The sequence below is a fragment of the Helianthus annuus genome, chromosome 14, assembly GCF_002127325.2.
Source record: "Helianthus annuus cultivar XRQ/B chromosome 14, HanXRQr2.0-SUNRISE, whole genome shotgun sequence".
NCBI lineage: Eukaryota > Viridiplantae > Streptophyta > Magnoliopsida > Asterales > Asteraceae > Helianthus > Helianthus annuus.
The window spans coordinates 132,093,493-132,103,924 of NC_035446.2; the positions used below are offsets into that span (position 1 = coordinate 132,093,493).

The 10,432-nt window shown below is 37.1% G+C and overlaps 1 long non-coding RNA gene across 1 annotated transcript; it reads right to left on the reverse strand.

Annotated features, from left to right (window-relative positions):
• Nucleotides 1–9,758: 9,758 nt before the first annotated feature.
• LOC118486661 lies at nucleotides 9,759–10,150 on the reverse strand. Its single transcript, XR_004879374.1, has 3 exons — nucleotides 10,092–10,150; nucleotides 9,898–9,969; nucleotides 9,759–9,833 (listed from the first exon to the last, which is right to left on the reverse strand). It is a non-coding gene; the product is annotated as an uncharacterized LOC118486661 (long non-coding RNA).
• Between the last annotated feature and the right edge of the window lie 282 nt (nucleotides 10,151–10,432).

Below are 10,432 nucleotides of genomic sequence, written 5' to 3' on the forward strand. Positions count from 1 at the left end.
TTCAACAGCGAAATTATCTCGGTTTCGGCGAATTTACTGGTCGTCGTAATAGCGAATTTGACCAGCGAATTTGGCGGATTTGGAGCGAAGTTGACCAGCGAACCTGCGAACTTGATCAGCGAATTTGAACTAGTTGCAAACCAGCGAACTTGACTTGTCAGCGAAGCTAACCTGCGAAATTAAACCAGCGAATTTAACTAAGTACCTAGCGAAATTAGGAGAGGTTTTAAGGGGTGGAATTTCCATTGGCAAGCGTCGGAAAATTTTCGGTGTTTTGCAAATAGAATTTGATCCGTAGCTCGTTTGACAGAACCGTTTGGACCGTTGAACTCGTGTGATTTTTAGGACAAAAAAAAAAAAAGTCTGGAAAATCCCGATTTCGGTCTTTGACATTATATATCATTGGATTCGTCTTTTCGAGACGATTCTAACGGTGTAATTTGGTAACCACTGTTTTCGGACGACTTTTGTACGGTTTTCTCAGTCTGTTAACGTTAAAATGTCAAACATGTCTACTTTGAACGAGCTGTTGAAGATGGAGCATGAGGTTGGTACTACCAACAAACCACCTAAGATGATGAAGGTGGAAAACTATCTGACATGGAAGGATCGTTTTCAGTCCTTCATTGAATATCAGGATACTCGTATGTGGATATGCATCGAAGATGGTTATGTGAATCCAACACACGACTTTGAGGGCAGACCACGTCGAACAGAATATGTGAACATGCAAGATAATGATAAAAAGATGTATGAGGCTGAAAAGAGAGCCTTGGCTGCAATCAAAATGTCGTTACCTGATAGCATCAAGCATACCTTCACAAAGTACACAAATTCAAAGGATATGTGGGATGCATTACAAAAGCGATATCAGGGAAATGAATGTGCCACTCAGGCCTTCATGGCAGAGATAGTGCCAGTTGATGAGGCTGAAACTAGTGTGAGTGATGCTGAATCTCAAGTGGAGAATGCTGAAGCAAAAGTGGATGCTGAAGTAGAGAAAGAGAGTGAAGCTGAACAGGTTGTGGCTGATCAAACCACAGAAGTTCATGAGAAAGAGGTACAATCTAATTCTGTGTGTTTGAGGTGTCGTGAACTACAGGGTGAGGTTGACAGGTTGTCAACTCAAAATCAAAGTCTGGTGAGTGAGATGTCTAGTATAAAAGAGTCAAACTTTTTTGCTAAAAGAAATGAATCTCTATACTTGAAGAAGATAATAGGTTATGAAAGTGAAATCGAAGCCTTAACATGCAAATTAAACGAAAAACTTCAAGTAATAGACTTAGCTCACGAAATGATGGCTGAGAAAACAAAAGAGATTTCTGAAAAATGCAAAGAGTTGTCAGATGCACAACTCAAAATCATTGAACTTGAACAGAAATTAAGTCAATTCAGAGATTCGTCTTTTGTTATGAAACACATGATGGGTGGGTTAAAGAAGAGTAATGACAAGACTAGTGTGGGATATAATGAAGTCCCACCTCCTCTTAGTCATGACTATTCTTTCCTCCCGGATGAAAATGAGCTAGCAGCCTATATGTCAACTGCACCAAGTAGTTTCGGATCGACATCAAGTCAAGGTGAAGGGTCTGAGAGTTGTGATGCCAGGAAGAACAATAACAGGGAATCTTTGAAAAAGAAATATTCACCTCCTAAGAGCAAAAATCAAACTTTTGTTAAAAAGATTAATTTTGTTCAAGGTAGTGATATGAAAAATGAAACCGCTGTTATTGAAAAAGAATCAAATGTAGAGTTTGCTAAAAATAAAAACAAAGAAAAATCTGAATCAAAGCAAACTGAACAAAATTCTTCCAAGGCATCATCACCATCTGATAAGGGATCTACCTCAGAGACTCCTGCTAAGAAGTCTTTGAAAAGGAGATCGTGCTTCCGGTGTCACATAAAGGGACATGTAGCTAGCTGCTGTCCTAACAAAAATAGTGAAGCACAAATGAGTGACAAACAGAGAGGGAAATTACCAGTGAAGAGTGGTGATAGTGAGGAGAAAGGTTCAAATTCTCCAAAGAAATCTGCTCCTAAGCAACCACAGAATGTTGCTGTTGGTGTAGATAAGGCTGAAAAAGGAACTCCACAAGTTCCTCGTTTTCAAAGAAATCAACAAAGATTTCAGCCTAGATCTCCACCAGGCAGATATCAGAGACCTAGAAGCAGTTCACCTAGAATGAACAATTTTAATGGAAATACAAATAATTTCAGAAGTCAAGGTCAATATCAAAATCGATACCAGAATAATGGTGGTCGAACTTTCTATAACAATGGCTTTAGAAATTATAACAATCAAGCTTCTTGGAATCAAAATGTAAGGTTTCAAAATCAAAATTTCCAAAGGTCAAATTGTCCAAATGTATATAGGAACCCTCAGGACCAAAGGCCTAGTGGAAATCAAAATCAAATTCCAACAGGTTTGAGATCCAAGACTCCAGTTAGGAGTAATGGATATTGGATGGATGTTCCAGTTGTTGGTGAATTTGGACGACCTAAGACCATTAAGGCTTGGGTCCCCCAATCTAACTAATTTCTAAGTTAGTGTGTGCAGGAGCTGCTAAGGAGGATTATCAACTTATGTTGATAGTGGCTGCTCTAGGCACATGGCGGGGGGTGTGAGATTGCTGATATATATTTTTTAAATGATTTAAATTGAAGTTCAAAGTGCTTAGTCGACACAGAGGATAACCTGGCAGATCTTTATACTAAAACATTTGACAGGGCTCGCTTTGAACATTTAGTCGAACTCAACGGGATGAGGAATCCTGAATAACTGGTTTTTCATAAGAATTTTTTGTAAATAGTTTACTGTTTTCTCAAAAATCAAAAACACAAAAAAAAAAGTTGAAAAATCAAAAACATAAAAAAAATAGAAAATCAAAAATGAGTTATCACTGTGTGAAAAGGAGAAATGATAGTACATCAGCAAGTTAGACTGTCACACTGAAGTTGGACCAAAATTGCCTAAGTGTGATAGCAGCTTCATCATATGATGTACCAGTAGGCAAAAAGCATGAAATAATCAACTTACTGAATATGAGTGGGGAACACATCAGTGGTGTATGGTTTAATGACCTTAATTCTTGCGTTGATAGATTGCCAAAATCTGAAGTTTTGGGTCTTTATACTGTTATTTCATCTAGGGATATCTTGGCTGTCTGTCTGTTAGAACTAAAATTGTACATGACCTCAGGAAAGAAAGTCACTTGGAATTAGCTCATTTCTATTTGAATGTCTGTATGCTTCCCGATACACACAATTTTGATCTGATTCTGAAATCTTCTCTGAAAAAAGTCGTGTACCTCCTCTGCTGCATCCAGATATATGCTGACCTGGAGGTGCTAGGCAACGACAGCTTCTGCTGCATCCAGATACATGCTGACCTAGCTGTTCGTTGTCGCGCTATAGATCTAATACACCCGAAAGAGGCCCTCAAGTGCCCAAAAGAAACCCAAGAAACCTATATCAAACTGAGTAAAAACTCATTTGATTTGTATATTATACCATCTCTACTAAAGATCTATTCTGTTCTCTTCTCAACCTATTCCCAGTTAAGATTTCAGAACTCAGGATTGGACTTGTGAAATATGTGGTAGGGAAGATACTTGCATGATAGAGTGTGCTGTTTATATTTCCAGGATTTGATTTGTATTTATTTGGGTGTTCATGGTTATGAAATCAAAACATGATAAAACAGGTTAAATGCAGAACTAGACACAGACAGGATATCTTAAAGGGTGAATTCAGTATACTCACCTACTACGATGAATCTTTGTGCATACCTTGATCGTGGGGGTATATCCTGTTGTGGGACACGCTCGTATTTCAGAAAATAAAATTACCTTAACGTATCATATGGTAATGGTACTTGAAATGTTCATGCATTTTGTTTAAGTGGACAAACATACTGGTAATCGTCTTGAACTGCTTTTCACGAAAAATTAAATAAAGAATTATATGATTATGTGAAACAGTTTGATTGTGCTGATATGATCTTCTTACCAGTGATTCTCACAAAAATAGAGTGTTTATTGCTTTTGTATTTACTTGCTTTCAGAAAAATATAAAAATCCAAAAATAGTGTCTTTTTCTGTTTAAAATTCTTAACGTACGGAAAACTGTTATTCTTGGAGGAATTGTTACTGATAGGGGGAGACAGTGTTAGTAAGTGAGCTCAAAATTTTCAATCAGGCAGGTTCTTGTGTGTTGAACAAAAAGTTTTGCGTGTTGGTGATGAGTTGAAAATGCTTAATCTGTTATACAGTTTAACTAATCTCTTGAAAAATAATAATTTATTTAACTTAAGTTGAAAAATTCTTATGGTTTCTCGAGATGTTTGTTTTATAGTATACAGATTAAAGCCGTTTGTTGCTGAAGAAGTTGCTGTGAAGTGTGAAGATGAGAGTTTGATTGGCTGCATGGTAGAACCTCCTTTCTATATTGCAGACAAAGATTGAAGAGTTTGAAGATTGTTGTGCAAATGCTGAACTGGAGTTTTACTCAAACGCTAACGTGTTGAAGATTTGGTGATTGGATGCATCAGCTTAGGGGGAGTCTGTTGCTGACAGAAGCTACTGAAGCTGAAGCTATCCAAAGACCAAAGACAGTGCGAGACTACATGAAGATTGCAAGAAGACCGAAGACAAAGTTTTGACTCAAGACAAAGTTTTTATGAAGCTATTGTCAAGGGGGAGTTTGTTGGTGCATGTTTGTGACAACAGCTTAGATTTGGTCTTTGGATATCTTGTAATTAGTTAAACGATAAACAGTTAGCGGGTTTAGCTTTGTAATAGTTAGTTGTTATGTTTGGGCTAACTAAACCCAAGGAATTGGGTGATGGGGGCGAATTGGGCCTGTCCAATTCGCAGCCCAGGAGTCTTTAACCTAGCCCAGTTGTGAACCTTGTGTTATATAAACAAGGTTAGACATTAGGGTTAAGGTTAATCAGCCAAAACAGTTATTAGAGAGCATAATTTCGTGAGAGCATTAGCTTGGACGAATTTAGGGTTTGTGGTTAGGGTTTGATTGATTGTAATCAGTCTTGATAGATAATCAATAAAACCCGGTTTGATTGAATTGCTGTTTCTGTGTTCTACACGTTTTCTGCTACAATCTGATCTAGAGGATTCCGCACTCTAGGTTAGATAGACGATTCTGTGAAAGATCCATACATCAAGGGGACCTACAATATATATATATATATATTGCATCTCTATGCCTCTTTCAACCTTTGTTGATCAAGTGGCTAATTTCAAATATATTTCCCAAGATGAAACACAAATAGACCCAACTTGCTCAAGTGATCACTGAAATGAGGAAGCAAACCAGGACAAGGAAAACTGAGTGTCTAAGTTTATATCATAATTGTTAAGAATTGTCAATGATGTAACTTTAGTGGGTTCAAGTGTCGGTAACATAAACCTTGGGGGACTCCTCATGTTAAGTCATCAAATATAATTGAAAATGTATTATACTATATCTTTTAGATGTTCTAAAGAGTCTTAAACATCTATTAAACTTGAATTCTGGGGGAGGGGGCAGGGCAAGGTCTCTTTCTTATAACTCGATATATAGATTTTTTTTTTTTGAAAGAGAACTTCATTAAAACCCACCCGAACTCGAAAACTGAGCCAGGAAAAACACACAAACAAAGGACACACTACATAATAACAAAGTTACACCAATCCAACCACGAGATGTGGTTGTTCCTTGATCTATACTTGAATCATAAAAATCCTTGGGACTTGATCTCGCTAAAAATACTTTCCACCTTGATCTCAACACCCGAGAATATGGCCATGTTCCGAGCCGTCCACAAGCACCAAATAGCCGTATGCATAATACCTTGAACAATCGGCTTCTCAGTAGGTTTAACATGAACCGATTTATGAACTTCCAATAGGTCTTTGAATGAAAACGCGTAAATAGGAGGGATATGACACCACAGACTAACTTTTTGCCACAAAATAACCGCAATGAAGCACGAAGTAAAGAGGTGATCCACCGACTCATTATCCGATTTGCATAAGAGACATAACCCATCCCCGGCCACTATCCCCCTCGTACTCAAAGCATCCGCGGTAGGAATTTTGTTCAACTCCGCTTTCCAAGCAAATAAATTACACTTACTCGGCACCCACTTATTCCATTCGAGAACATAGCTAACATTATTCACGGTAGCATCCGCCAAGACTTTCTTCACCGACTGGACAGAGAAGGATCTCGTCGGATCGCCCAGCCACCTCCACACATCTTCTCTGTTACCCAAAGAGACCGAAGACAGGTCCGACATCAAGGAACTCAACTCTCTCGTCTCAACTTCTAGCTCGGGATCATGTTTCCACAACCATTCACCAAACACTCGATCCCGAACGGAGCAAGATTTAACCAACTTCAGCGAGAACAGGTTCGGGAATAGCTCTTTCAGCGGCTTCTCCTTCAGCCACGGGTCAAGCCAAAATAATATCCGATCACCTTTACCCACTATACCTCTAAAAAAATTCCGGAGAACAGAGTTTCCGACGCCAGGCTTATTGATAACTGAAACAGTATTATGCCACACACCACTAAAAGATTTCTTCATTGGAAGAAAAGACCAATTTGGCCCGCTTGAATGAATAGAATTCACCACTTTTACCTACATATTATTCTTTTCACGTTTGTACCTCCAACCCCACTTACTTAAAACGGCGACGTTAATATTCTTAAGTTTGCTAATCCCTACCCCTCTGGCCTTCTTCGAAGATGCTACTCTATCCCAAGCCACCCAGTGAGTTTTATTTACTTCACTCGAACCACCCCACAAAAGTTTCTTGATCAGCCTTTCCAGATCCGCAATCACCTTCACCGGGGCCTTGTAAAGCGAGAAATAGTACGAGGGGAGACTCTCGAGGACAGAGCGAATAAGCGTAATTCTCCCTCCAAAGGACAGCATAGACGATTTCCAAAGAGCAAGCCTTGCCTCAAAAATATCAAATATAGGTCTCCAATTATTAATACAATTCATATTTGCCCCCAACTTAAGCCCAAGGTATTTGAAAGGGAGCGACTCCGCACTACACCCGACTAACCCAGCTATCGAATCCACTTCCGCAAAAACAACCTGATGTTTGGTTTTGTTGCCAGTTTACTCCCTGCGGGGAGCAAAATGGAAAAACAAACAATTTGGATGGAGTTCGAGGCGGGGAGCAAACTGGCAAAAAAACCGAAACATCAGGGAGTAAAATGGCTATTTTTAAAGGTTTGGAGCAAAACCATTAAGGTGACCAAACCACAGGGAGCAAAACGGAAGTTTACTCTTAGATTTATCTAAGTTGATCTTTAACCCGGAACAAACGTAGAAACACCTCAAGATTCTAACAATATTCAAAGCATTATTCACATCCCAATCCCCGATAATAAGAGCATCGTCAGCGAAGAATAGATGGGATAACGTAGTCCCGTCATTAGGAAGGCCGATCACCGAGAACACCCCCACCTCGCCAGCTTCACAATAAGACAAGACAACGCTTCCATCACCACGATAAAAAGGAACGGAGAAATGGGATCCCCTTGTCACATCCCCTTACCACACTTTAACTCAAACGTAGGAGACCCGTTGACCAGAACCGACGCCCGAGCCGAAGATAAAATTCCCCAAATGTGAGCAAAATAGTAATGTTATAAATGAAAAGATAATATACAAAATTTCTTATGTTCTCATTTCATTTATTAGGTATTGTAATTAAGACTATATGCTATACATCGTGAGCGTGATTGTAAACCGGGCCATGTAAGCTCACACTCATGAAACACTGTGCCACCTACGGCCTACCTGTGACTGAGTGTTAGCCGTGAAAGCATGACATTTTTTTTTCTTTTTTATTTAATATATATAATTTTTTTTCAAACAACTTGCACTCATTAGCTTTAAAAAGACGAAACTCGCATTATCCTTTATTTTTTGCTGCTTAAAGTATCTTTGGTTTTGTAAACGTTTGTCACAGTTTTGGTTGTACAATAATCAATTGTTTATGTTTTAACTAGGTTTTTACCCGGGATTGCTTCCCGGGCTCGGGAAACTTAGTTATATTAATTACTATTTGTTATTAATACGACCACATTACATCAACCATCTCATTCGATTCAACAACAATGTCTTCAAATCACCGGATTAGATCATGAACCCATATTAGAGGTAAAACAAAAGCACAACAGGACCACATGAATAATATCATTTCCACTTTTACTTCAATGCACTTACATGATAGGGTGATTTCGGATTTTGTAAAAATGTTTGTTTTTGTACTTCTTTACAAAATAAGATATTGACCAAAATTCAAACAGATGTTGACCAATATTCAAACAGATGTTGACCTTAAACAGATGTTAAACATCTGTTTAAGTCCAAATATCTGATATAGAAGGTGAAACATCTGTTTAAGGCAAAACATCTGTTTAAGGTCAAACATCTGTTTATGGCCAAACATATGTTTAAGGTCAAACAACTGTTTAAGTCTAAACCTTTGATATAAAAGGCCAAACATCTGTTAAGGCCGAACATCTGTTTAAGCCTGAACAGATGTTTAACTTAATAAGATCTACTGTCTTCTCACACTATTTTGCTCTTCAAAACACTGTTCAACCTAACATGGGTTTCCATTAACTATTGACCAAAAGGCAAACAGATGTTCAAACCACTGTTTGTTATTGTACTTCTTTACAAAATTACATAGAATTCAAGAAAATGAAACAATGACTTAAAGAAAAATAATTGAACACATAATCTAATTGGCCAAAGCAATCTATTATCTGACAATTCCGTGGCTTTTACAATATGAAACACAACATCATCATGCCAAATACAGTCATATATATCCATCCATTATTCTGAATTCATAAACCCATAAATGCAGATGAATGTCACATTTACAATTAATAAACCAAGTTTCTACTAATTGCAGTTATTATTAGCAAAAAGAAATATCATATTATCTATATATAAAACATAAAGTGCTAATAACAGTGTTTTATCATGTTAGCCATACATAGCAACAAACCATCAAGTTAATAATTTAAAAAAAACATACAACATCACCATCAAAAAATTCATAGTTATAGTATCTGATATCAGAACATACTTAAATGTCTTTGTTAAACTGACGTAACTTGATTTAATACAATCTTCTGTTGCGAAGACACGTATGTGAAGTGCAACATATCACCAAACTTCAAGTTATTGTCAGTCATAAACTTTTGCCAACCGTCCAACGCATAACGTGGGTTCAATTCATTTAACTCCGACTTAACATCATAAACCTCCACAACTCCAACCATGTTTTGAACTTTCAAAGGATGAAGATCAAGAGAAAGACCTGCTCGTCTGGCAACTTCAGCAGGAAGACGCTACATGTATTGTGTGGAAAAAAAATAATAGTTAGACAAATACACATAAATCATTAGTTTGTTATAAAAAATGGTATACCATCCTATAGTCTCCTTTACGATCAAAATGAAAGAACTCAGGGTCGAGAAGATGTCCTGAATGTTTTTTTGCAGTTTTGTAATCTTATTTCTATTAAGCTTTTTCTGAACGTTGGCGGCTCTCTTCCCCTTGATGAAAAAGAAAACATATACATGTGAATTAAAGGAATGTTGAATATATGCACCAAAAAAACAGTTTATATAACATATACTAATTAACTGGCAAATATAGATACCTTAACTTTATGAGCAGATGAAGAACATCCAATTTGATCACTTGTGTCGACAGATAACGCAGCATTTCCCTTAGTCCTATTCTTGACCATCTCCTTTCTCTCAGAAGTAACTTTACCTTTCTTCTTAACCTGTTGTCATAAAGTAACTTTAATAACAATAGTAATATAACAATCTTTAAGATGGTAAACTTACATCTTGGGTTTTGTTCAATCGTGAAGACATGCGTCTCTTCGACTTGCATTCGGCATTGGTTGGTAACTTCTTCTAAATAATACATTATTGGATAAATATAACATCAGTAAACAACATTAATAATAGTTGTAAAAACATTAAATTCTTATATGTGTTAAATTAAAAATAAATAATTTTAATAATTTAGTAAATACCTGAGTAACGGTTCTACCTTCACCTACAGACACAACTTCTTCATCCTCATAGATGTCCTGGTCTACATTAATGAAATAATTAATATAATGCTAAAAAATTAAAACTTTTACTGCTAATGCTAAATACTTACGTACCTTGAATGCATTGTCAACATAATCAGCCTTCGATATCTCAAGTATACTATCATCGTCAGATTCAGGTTTCTTCAAAAAGCAAATCTCAGTCTCATCTCTATAAACTACTACCTCAAAAACAACATCATCAATTTTGCTAAACACAAGCAAATCATCCTCCAGTATCCCAACATCGTTGCTCATTTCCGGCCATCCTCTAGCAAATA